We start from the raw sequence: 12,264 nt of genomic DNA on the forward strand, positions 1-12,264 counted from the left end.
TGCTTCAATATTCTCCATGGGAGACAAGAAGCTGCCGTAACCCGATCGCCTCTGCTACATACAGGCGATGATGAGACTGCCTGTATGTAGCAGAATTACTGATTTGCTATGAGCGCCAACCACCAATCCAGCAGTGACACCAATGGAGGTCTACTGGTTGTCATGCCAACCCATCGGCGACCCGCTGTAATGTGACACGGGTGCCAATGGGCGGGATTTCCAGAAGCACGTGTTCAATGCTGCTGTCAGAGTTTTGACAGTGGCATTTAATGGGTTAACATCCGTGGGTGAATCACTAAGCCACCCATGGCTGTTAGTGGCACATGTCAGCCTTTCAGACACCGCGTCTGACAGCACCACCATCCAGCTCGGTCTCCTCAGTACCGCTCCTATCTGACTCACACATAAGACGCTGCTTTTTTGTACCCTATGACCATACGGTCTATTCTATTATTCTACAGTACGTTACTGACGAAGGTCCATTCAAGGACCGAAACGTTTATTGGGTACTACTACGATTAAAATTGCACTAAAGCATCAGTTGAGTGCTGGGTTCTTTTTCTTTATAGCCTTTCAAAACACCTGACATGTGCCAAAAAAGACGTGAGCTCACCGCCGGTACCCACCTCAAAGGGAGAGTGTCCGACATCAGTGTACTATTAAGCCCGATGTTGGAAAGGAGTTAAAAAGCCTAAAGACCAGATGCAGAAACTTTCATAGAATATTAAACAAAGGTAACCGGATTGGAAGTATTTCTGTGCTCTCTGGAAGTAGGTCACGAGTTATAGTAGATGAAATTGCAGGTTTATTGTCAAGGCATTTTATTTATGGACACATTGGAAAATCATAATACATCATTAGGAATATAAAAAATCCATGTCTGCAGCACATAATTGTGATATTAAGGAAGGGGTGGGCGATTAATTTTCCCAATTTTCCCGAGGGGCCACATGATAGACCATGACTATTGTGGAGGGCCGAACTAATTGCTTGAAATTAATTCTACTCAATATTAATTTTTAATAATTATTAATCAATATTAAGTGATACAATTAAGTATGCTGACACCACCCTATATGTCTTTGAACCTCCCCACAGCCCCTTATTTTCAGCAGGAGCCTCACACAGCCTCCCCATGTCCAGCATGAGCCCCACACAGCCTCCCCATGTCCAGCATGAGCCCCACACAGCCTCCCCATGTCCAGCATGAGCCCCACACAGTCTCCCCATATACTGCATGAGCCCCACAGCCTCCCCATATACTGCATGATCCCCACACAGCCTTCTTATGTACAGCATGAGCCCCAGTCTCGCCACATACTCAATGAGGCCAAATACAGCATCCCATATACTGCATGAAGTCCTCACAGCCTCCCCATATACTGACTGAGCCCCACACAGCCTCCCCATATATTGCTTGACAGTATACAGCCTTCCCATAGCCTCCCCATGTGCAGCATGATACCCCCTTAGCCTCCCCGTGTGCAGCATGACACCCCCATAGCCTCCCCGTGTGCAGCATGACACTCCCATAGCCTCCCCGTGTGCAGCATGACACCCCCATAGAATTCCCGTGTGCTGCATGTCACCCCATAAAATTCCCATGTGCTGCATGTCACCCCCATAGAATTCCCGTGTGCTGCATGTCACCTCCATAGAATTCCTGTGTGCTGCATGTCACCCCCATAGAATCCCCATGTTCACCCCCATAGAATCCCCTTGTTCATACACATGAAAAAAAGAAAAAAAACACATACTCACCTCGGTCCCGTTCCCAGGCGCCCTGCTTCTTCTGCTGCTATCTCCAATTCGCTGGCTCTCCAGCGGTACACAGCTCACACGATGACATGACATCATCGCGCCAGCTGCTTCACACGTGGATTGGTGGAGGAAGTGGCCGAAGGACCCTCCTCCATCAATGCTGACTTCGGGAGACAGCGAGCAAGCACGGTGCGGCCCGCGGACCTCAGGTTTTCAGCCCCATTCACGGGACGGACTGAGACAGCCAGAGGGCTGGATGTGGCATTTGCAAAGGTCTGTATTAAGGCATCAGCTGCAGTCACTGTGAACTTTAAAATTATGATAATTGCAGTCAATCAGTATAAGTTACTTCAGCTTTAATAAAAAAAGAATCACGAATGCCTTAAAACATTTTTTACAAACGTGTCAAAAAAGGGCTTTATTTTTACGGACTATCCTGAAATTTTTGGACAGTTGGCAACCCTGAGTTACATGATTTCATATAGATACATTGATAGCTAATAAGAGTACCAGCCTAGATCACTGATGAGACAGGAAGTGTGTCTCTGACTACTTCACACTCCCTGTAAGCACTGTAGCTAAGCTGTAGTCACACATCACAGCTATGCCTTACTGGAGCTAGGATAACATCAACGAATGAGCTGGCAAGCAAGAAAAATAAAATAGCAATTTTACTAAGTTTTGTATGATTTTTAAAGTAACAACTGGAAATCCTTTCTAATGTATGCACTTATACCTAACATATGAGATACAGCAGTAGCATTTAAAGAATTTTATTGTTACATGAGAATGGAAAAACGTGTCTAGTGGGCAGTAGATCAACTAAATTTAATCCACATGGGACTGTGATTCATGTAAATTACGTTTTCTAAATGTCTGAGAAACTATCTCGCATTCAGTTCCCCATAAAAAGATGGATTAATAGAGATTCAAATCCTTAACTGGCCAGGGGACATAACATTGAGAGACATGACATGGATCAGGCGCAAGCTGACCTCATACTAAGAGCATTTAGTGGCAGTCCTAAAATGACTTATTACGATCTTTTACTGAATTAAGAACAGTGTTTAGTCTTAAAGGTAACCTGTCAGCAGGATTGTGCACAGTGACCTAAAGACAGTGTCAGGTTGGCACCGTTATACTGATTAAAAGGATACCTTGGTTGATGAAATCCGTCTTGGTCTTGTGGTTGTTGATTAACCCCTTAACCTCTGAAGCTTTTTTTCGTTTTTGTTTTTCGCTCCCCTCCTTTCCAGAGCCATAACTTTTTTATTTTTCGATCAATATGGCCAGGGTGGCGCTCATAGCAATCCGACATCAACAACCATAGGGGTTTCCAGGAGAACTCTGGTTGTTATGCCAATAAACTGATGACCCCCAATCAAGTGATGGGGTCAGCGGTGCACGTATTTCCGGATGTCTGGAAGCGTGCGTTAAATGCCACTGTCAGAGTTAACTAGTTAATAGGCGCGGGTGGATCTCGATTCCGCCCGCGCCTATTACGGGCATATTAGCTAATCAAAACAATTTGATGTGCAATTTTTCCTGAGTACACATATCTCATGTGTGGTCTAAAGCTACTTTTGGGGCACAGTGCAAAGCTCAGAAGGGAAGAAATGTCATCCTAGAGTTCAGATATTTCTGGAATGGTTTTACGGTACCTTGTCACACCAGCTGAGCCACTGAGGTGCCAGAACAGCAGAAAGCCCCCATAAGTGACTTCATTTTGCAAACTGCACCCCCCCCCCCCAATAAATTCATAAGTGGCAGCAGTGATCATATTGACACTACAAGTGTGTCACACATGTAACGGAGTACCACCCCTGCCCTGATTTCATAGACCATACTTCATTAACATTTCCTACCCTGCTTCTGGTGGGGGGCATTGTGTTCCTTTGTTGCTCTCTGCAGGGGGCTTCTCAGACTGGCTGGGACTGGACATCTGGAGCCTCTTTTGTACTTTCAGCTCCAGGTAACAAATGTTTGAGGATGGGTGTGAGCCCCTCCACCCATCCAAGGGGCTGATCCCTAGAGGGTGGAACAATAAGCCCATTGATATACTATCATTCTTCTGGGACCTGTGTGGTGTGAGGAGCTAGGATCTGCTGCTGCCAGATCCTGGTGTCTGTCTATGAACTAGTGTTTTGTTTTCCCTGGAGTCAGATTATCGGGTGTCGCCCTGGATTTGTTATTTTGTTGCGGCCTTATTGTAAATTGAAGAACCTGATCACTGTTTGCCGGAATACTCTCTTAGTTGCAATAAAGGTCTCTTGGATTATTCATCGGTCTGCTGTCCCTGCTTGCTCTGTCGCACACACCGTCACAACACAGTTTTATGCAGCAGGTCGTTCCGGACACTGCAATACCAAACGTTTACTTTGCTTCTTTAATTAGTTTGTTTACATTAAAAAAAAAAAATTTATGGGTAGAATTTTTTATTGTTATTATTTTGTGACTTAAAGAAAAATATATTTTTACAATTTATTTATTACCTAGTCCCGCTATAGGACTTTCCCAATACACTAGCATTGCAATACATTATAAGGTCGGAGTCACACTAGACAGTAATACGGACGAGTGCTATGCGATAAAAAAAATCACATAGCACTCGGCCCAATGTTAATCTATGGGGCAGCTCCTATTATCCATTGTTTTCTCGGCCGTATTCAGGATCCGAGTGAAATCAAAGCATGCTGCGATTGTCAGCGTATCTCGGCCGAGAATCGCCAATGCAAGTCTATGGGTACGAGAAAAAAACGGATTACACACGGACCATCAGTGTGACTTGCAAGAAATACGCACTGGTGCTTTATAGAAAAGCCGGCGATTCAGTGTGGTGTACAGTAAAATCACATTGACAGGTTAGAACAGAACAGATAAAATTAATGTCTACACATAGTATAGATATATATATATATATACATATATATATATATATATATATATATATATATTGTAGCGTGGCTAAAGGTCATGTGATTAATGGACGGTATGTATCGCAGAGGTGGGTGGCCCTGTGATGGAAGCCTGGGTATGTTTTTGCTCAAGCAGATCTACTGCTGAGAGATTTGTTTACATTGGGAAGGCTTCCAGGTGACTGGAGAGAGTGGGTTCAGTCACCTACAAACCCACCCTAAGAGGCGTGTTTGAATACCTAAGGCTACGTTCACACTAGCGTTGCGCCGCCCTGCGTCGGCGACGCAACGCGCGACGCACGGAAAAACGCGCGCAAACGAGCGCAAAAACGCGCGCGTTTTGCGACACGTGCGTCGTTTTTTGACGAAATCGGACGCAAGAAAAATGCAACTTGTAGCGTTTTCTTGCGTCCGACGCTAGCGTCTAAAACGACGCACGTGTCGGAAAACGCGTGCAAAAAGACGCACGCGTCCCCTATGTTAAACATAGGGGCGCGTCGCCGCTGCGTCGCCGACGCAACAGCGACGCGACGCTAATGTGAACGTAGACTAAGATGGTTTTGTGTTGAAGAACCTGTGGTGATGTCACACTCACCTGACTGGCCATGTGACAGGTATCTGGGTGTGGTTACACTTATGTAAAGAGGTGTGTGTAGCCCATGTGGTGAGAGTGTTTGGGAGTCTGCCAATGTGGACAGACTTCCATGTGTCCAGGCTGAACACTACAGAGTGGTCTGTGGCTTCAGATAGAGCCTGAGTGCAGGACGTTGCACAGCCTGTGTGCCCACAGGCCTGAGAAGAGCAGAGCTTTTCTATGGACTTTTATGCTATGTCGGCCTGATGTACGGACTGTTTTCCTTTCTGTTCCTGTCTTGCTGGTTTATGGAGCAAATAAACCCACATGGACATTAAAGAGAATGTGCCTCCTGTTTCCTCCTACGCACCTGAGCGGGTACAACGTTACAATATATATATATATATATACACACACACATACATATATTAGATGGTAGCCCGATTCTAATGCATCGGGTATTCTAGAATATGTATGTAGTTTATTTATGAAGATTTTAGAATACATTGAATACACAGGATTCGGCAGGCTGCAACCAATTAGCGAAGCGTGGTTCAAATCCATGCCAATTCGCGGCCGTACTGGACCTGTCGCTGATTGTGCACGGCCGGCCACGTAGTATATAGCACAGCCACGTAATATATGACAGCCCACGTAGTATATTGCACAGCCACGTAGTATATTGCACAGCCACGTAGTATATTGCACAGCCACGTAGTATATAGCACAGCCCATGTATGTAGTATATTGCACAGCCCACGTAGTATATAGCAATGTGGGCATCATATCCCTGTTAAAAAAAGAATTAAAATAAAAAATAGTTAGTTATATACTCACCTTCCGTTGGCCCCCGGATCGAAGCGATTACCGACGCTCCTCGTGCGCTCCGATCTGAAGAGTGCATTGCGGTCTCGCGAGATGATACAGTAAACCATTTCATATCCCTTATTTTTTTTATAATATTCCTCACTAACAATGTTACAAGTGTCTGTGTGCAAAATTTGGGGGCTCTAGGTGTTAAAATAAAGGGTTAAATCACGGAAAAAACTGGCGTGGGCTCCCGCACAATTGTCTCCGCCAGAGTGGGAAAGCCAGTGACTGAGGGCAGATATTAATAGCCTAGAGAGGGACCATGGTTATTGCCCCCCCCGACTAAAAATATTTGCCCCCAGCCACCCCAGAAAAGGGGGGTTTGATAAGGAGATAGCAAAAGCCGGCAATTGAATTACCGGCTTTTCTGCCATCTAGCGCTATATGAAATATAACTATAGGTATATATGTGTCTCACTGATAGATTATATATATATATATATATATATATATATATATATATATATATATATATATATATATATATATACATACATATACACACACACACACACACACACACACACACAATATCCTCGCATTGAATACGGATCACTGTTCAAAAAATGTTCTGCGTATCTCGGCCATCAAAAACGGATCGGCCTGTCAGTCTGCTCTCACAAAAGCTCTCCGCATGGTCTAACAAGCTTGCTAGAGCCTGGTGACCTGGATGACGATGTCGGGTCACCATAGCAACGATCGGTACCCGGCGGTAAAGATGTGGGGGCACCGATTGGAGGGCAGAGGGAGCCCCTTCCCTCTACCTGCCTTCTTTGCAGCATTTAGGGGGTTAAACTGCTGGCAGGAAAGCGAGAGCCAGGTGTCAGCTATAATATTAGCTCCAGTGCGCACAATCGTCAGGACGTAGCCAGTACACCAAAAGTTGGGAAGACATTCCCAACCAGGATGTAATGGGTAAGTCCAAGGTCATGAAGGGACTAAAAGTAATTTGCAGTTCACTACTCTGATCCTTATTTAGTTGGTACAACTTAATTTTACATTAAAACATTACATTATATTGCTCAGTGTCTTGCATCTTCCGTTCACTTGTATAGGAGATAAATATGCAGTGCTATGGAGAGATCACTAAATTATGTATGCGCTGCAATGTTATGCTTTGTGCACTGCTTACATCCGGACCAAATGTCAGATGCTCATGGTGGTACCTGATGTCATACCCCCTCCCATCCAATAATGATAATAAATCATCAATAGTTTAGTCCCAGCAATGAGTATTGAGTTCAGAAGTATCACGTCTCTTCCATTGCTGAACCGTCACCTAAAAATACCATTATTCCCCATTATAAATTCTATATAGCTGTGTTGCTAAGAATCTTGAATGGAAAATCCACATAATTATGCCATGATACATCCCTATTTTTACAACCAGTACGGTAATTTTATTTTAGAGGGGCATTTCCTTTGCTGTCCCATAACAGTCTATAACATAAGTGTCAGCATGCAGACTTGGCGTACATGTTAATCTTTATTTTTATATAGTAATCTTTATTTTTATATAGCGCTAACATATTCCGCAGCGCTTTACATTTTTTGCACACATTATCATCGCTGTCCCAGATGGGGCTCACAATCTAAATTCCCTATCAGTATGTCTTTGGAATGTGGGAGGAAACCGGAGTGCCCGGAGGAAACCCACGCAAACACGGAGAGAACATACAAACTCTTTGCAGATGTTGTCCTTGGTGGGGTTCGAACCCAGGACTCCAGCGCTGCAAGGCTACAGTGCTAACCACTGCGCCACCGTGCCGCCCGATATTATGCACCATGTTTACGTTAGGAACATGAAAATATATATTCGTATTCCCACTCGGTGTATCTACCCATCCCTTGAAACTCGGGCTTCTAACTCCGTCTGGTAAAGAAGTAGGGTTTTCTCTGTAAATATGTATCCCAGATAGGACATATTTGATCTCATTAGAATGCTCACGTTAATCCGAGATGAATGATAAGTTTGGTCTGACTCTGTCATGTGTTGTAGCGAAGTTATAGCAAGTAGATAAATTTAAGATTGAAGTACTCAGAATGTAGAGAGAGGAGGGTCTGGATAAGCCAGCCCTTCTGTGATGTCAAAGCCTTAAGGTATTAAGTTGTGGCAGGCTCCCCAGCTCACTCTCTCTGCTGGATTTCTTGTCTTCTCCTGAAGCCAGCAGCCCGTCCTAATGAGCTGGGACATATGGAAAACTCCACTAGCCTGCTTGCCTGTCATGCTTTGAACATGTAAGTGTTGCTTTTTCTCATTTATTCCCTTTATGTTATAATTACCCTTGTACATATTTGCAATTGTCTCATTTGTAACATCTTTATAAACTATTTTTGATAAAGCACTGCCTAATTATTTTTATGGGATATAATATTTCATATTAGTTCGTTCATCCATGCTCTAAACGTACCCTGTCTCTTGAAGAGAATTACGCTACTGTGTTGGGTTAGCTTCGGACCCGTTTAATCGAAGCTGGTGGCAGCGAGAAGTGTGCAGACTTTTGGGTTATGTTGTAGCGGCTGCGGCGTTAATAATTATTGTTCCTGCCTGAGTGGGAGTAGTTATCGCGTCGCTGCAGCATGCCCAATAGCCAGTACATAGCAGGCAGCCTTTCTGGCGACTAATTACCCAGGGTGCAGTACCTAATCTGACCTGAGAGTAAGGGGGGCGCCAGAGAGCTGCAAGTGTTAAGTGGAACTGTAAGCGGGATATACATAAATCCCTGCAGTTCGTGGTATATAGAAAAGCAGTGGGATACCTAGAATAAGCCCCTGCTGTAAACTAAGAGGTCAATAGCCTTGTGTGTGTTGTTTCATCACATTGTAGCAGTGGAGGGATAACTAAGATAAGCCCCCTTGCACAGGTGATAGCCGTCTGTTGGCCTAAAGTCACCTCAATCCGTGACGTAGGGGTGACGGTCACGGTGTGAATCCTGACCAATTGGTGACAGCGGTCAGGGGAATCGTGACAATTGTTGGCGAGTGTGAGGCTATGTGCACACGTTCAGGTTTTTTCACGTTTTTTTCGCGCATGACAAATGCATACATTATGCATTCTATCATTTAGAAAGCATTCTGCATGTTTTGTGCACATGGATTGCGGTACAAAAAAGGAGCATGTTCATTAGTTTTGCGGATTTTCTGCGTTTTTCCCGCAATTCTATGCATTTGGGAAAAAACGCACAAAAAACGCATCAAAAACGCATCAAACGCATGCGGATTTCTGGCAGAAATGTCAGGTTTTTGTCAGGAAAATTTCTGCCAGAAATCCTGACGTGTGCACATACCCTTATTCCTATATTATCAGAGGACCCTCACAGGACAGTTTTATCTTCAGCTGTGGACTATAGATAGCAACAATCTGATCTAGAATTAGAAGAAAGTTTGTGGCACAGTAATTGAATTCAGGAAACAGAACTAATAGGGCAAAGAACAGAAGCTTAGACAGCATTCATAGTAATTATCAGCAGGAAAGTTACTACTTATGGTACGTGGTCTGGCAATTTACAGGGCATACTGAATGTTAAGAAATGTCATACAGGAATCATAAAATCTCAATCCCACTCAAATGCCAGGAATGTTCACAAGTTTGATGCTTTTTACATAACGGGGGTTAGCAGAACTCTATAACAAGCTGTGCTTGACAAATGTGGATGTTCTCATTATATAAACACCCTGCCCAACAGTTTAAAGCAGGGTCTCAGATTTCCCTGCAAATATTCCAGCACTGTATATTATGTGGAGCTTTTAGAACCACCAGTCGGCATCTGAACATAATACAGCATATAGATTTGCTCTGCTCTAGAACAGGTGTGTCAAACTCAAACACAAAGAGGGCCAACATTAAAAACTAGGACCCAGCCATTGGGCTCATCCTGAACACTGTTTGGAATATAGCGGATAATAAGTCACTGCCAGGGGAGTCTAAAAGCAGCACTCAGAGAAAGCAGGGACTCGGCTCAGTCAAGTGTTCATTTATATATGGGAATCAGGAGAGATGACTTGTCTATGCCAATTAATAAGTATATATGTAAAGAAACAAATACATTATAATATACAGCATTTATTATATAATATATACACACACATACGGGTAGAATATACCCATATAAAATATATGTTTTATATATGTGTATATACACTACATATTTATGAGTATTTATTGTAACTGTGCATTTATATATAATACACAGGTACAGTGTGTGCATTAGAGGTACATTATTTTGGTATTAATATACAGACTCCACTGGATTGGGGGTAGGAATCAGCCCCAGCAGCAGTGACAGGATGCTGCCATGTCAGAGCTTAGAATCCATTATATGGCGATCATGTGCTGGGAGTTTCCTGCTGGTTGGTGCTGTGTGCGGCAGAGAAACCTGATTCTGCACCGACCAGCATGGAGTTTGGAACACAGAGTCTCTAAACCACTGCGACTATTCCTGCGATGAAAATGCGGACAGGCAGCAGGAAGCATTTTCACCTCCATCGGTAGAAGAGTCTTTGCATGATTGAGTGAGAACATGCCATTCTGCACAGGCTGAAGGCTGGGAGGAGGCGCTATGGTTGAAGGCTGAATACAGCAAGAGCCAAGAGGAGGAGCAGCCTCCTTGAATGGACAGAGAACCCGGCCTGTGAGTTCTGCCGAGTTACGCAACGTTGTTGTTGTAGCTATCAAAGTGCTTAGCAATGCCCCTGACTCGTGGACAAATATAATCAGCCCGTGGGCCAGGGTTTGACATACAAGTGCTTCTTACAAAATTAGAATATCATCAAAAAGTTAATTTATTTCAGGTCTTCAATACAAAAAGTGAAACAATATATAGAGTCATTACAAACAGAGATTTATTTCAAGTGTTTATTCCTGTTAATGTTGATGATGTGTTCTAGAAGCTAAGACTGTGATCATAAAGCAGTGACCAGTCTGTCGGACACAAGTGTAGGAAAGCATCTTCTTATCTCATTATTTACAATCCAAGTCATTCACAGTGCAGGGAAGCTGACGCCAGGGGACGCGACAGACACCGGAATGTAAGTATGTAGTGTTTTTTTTTACATTTACAATGGTAAACAGGGTAAACATCGGGTTACTAAGTGCGGCCCTGCGCTTAGTAACCCGATGTTTACCCTGGTTACCCGGGGACTTCGGCATCGTTGGTCGCTGGAGAGCTGTCTGTGTGACAGCTCTTCAGCGACCACACAACGACTAAACAGCGACGCTGCAGCGAATGGCATCGTTGTCTATATCGCTGCAGCGTCGCTTAATGTGACGGTACCTTAAATCTCATTGAAAGATAACAACGTAGTCATGAAGGCATGTATTTGGGCTGCAAAAACATTAGGCACTACCACTCAGAGTACTGTAAGACATACAGTGCCTACAAGTAGTATTCAACCCCCTGCAGATTTAGCAGGTTTAATAAGATGCAAATAAGTTAGAGCCTTCAAACTTCAAACAAGAGCCGGATTTATTAACAGATGCATAAATCTTACAAACCAAAAAGTTTTGTTGCTCAGTTAAATTTTTATAAATTTTAAACATAAAAGTGTGGGTCAATTATTATTCAACCCCTAGGTTTAATATTTTGTGGAATAACCTTTGTTTGCAATTACAGCTAATAATCATCTTAGTTTTCAATTGGGTTAAGGTCAGGAGACTGACTAGGCCACTGCAACACCTTGATTTTTTGCCTCTTGAACCAGGCCTTGGTTTTCTTGGCTGTGTGCTTTGGGTCATTGTCTTGTTGGAAGATAAAATGATGACCCATCTTAAGATCCTTGATGGAGGAGCGGAGGTTCTTGGCCAAAATCTCCAGGTAGGCCTGCTATCCATCTTCCCATGGATGCTGACCAGATGGCCAGGCCCCTTGGCTGAGAAACAGCCCCACAGCATGATGCTGCCACCACCATGCTTGACTGTAGGGATGGTATTCTTGGGGTCGTATGCAGTGCCATCCAGTCTCCAAACGTCACGTGTGTGGTTGGCACCAAAGATCTCGATCTTGGTCTCATCAGACCAGAGAACCTTGAACCAGTCAGTCTCAGAGTCCTCCAAGTGATCATGAGCAAACTGTAGACGAGCCTTGACATGACGCTTTGAAAGTAAAGGTACCTTACGGGCTCGTCTGGAACGGAGACCATTGCGGT

At 43.8% G+C, this 12,264-nt stretch overlaps 1 protein-coding gene across 2 annotated transcripts in view; it reads right to left on the minus strand.

Moving 5' to 3' along the window:
• AUH (AU RNA binding methylglutaconyl-CoA hydratase) overlaps positions 1 to 12,264 on the minus strand; it is a 409,285-nt gene that overhangs the window by 153,174 nt on the left and 243,847 nt on the right. The gene's annotated exons all lie outside the window — the stretch shown is intronic.

The sequence above is a fragment of the Ranitomeya imitator genome, chromosome 1, assembly GCF_032444005.1.
Source record: "Ranitomeya imitator isolate aRanImi1 chromosome 1, aRanImi1.pri, whole genome shotgun sequence".
Taxonomy (NCBI): Eukaryota; Metazoa; Chordata; class Amphibia; order Anura; family Dendrobatidae; genus Ranitomeya; species Ranitomeya imitator.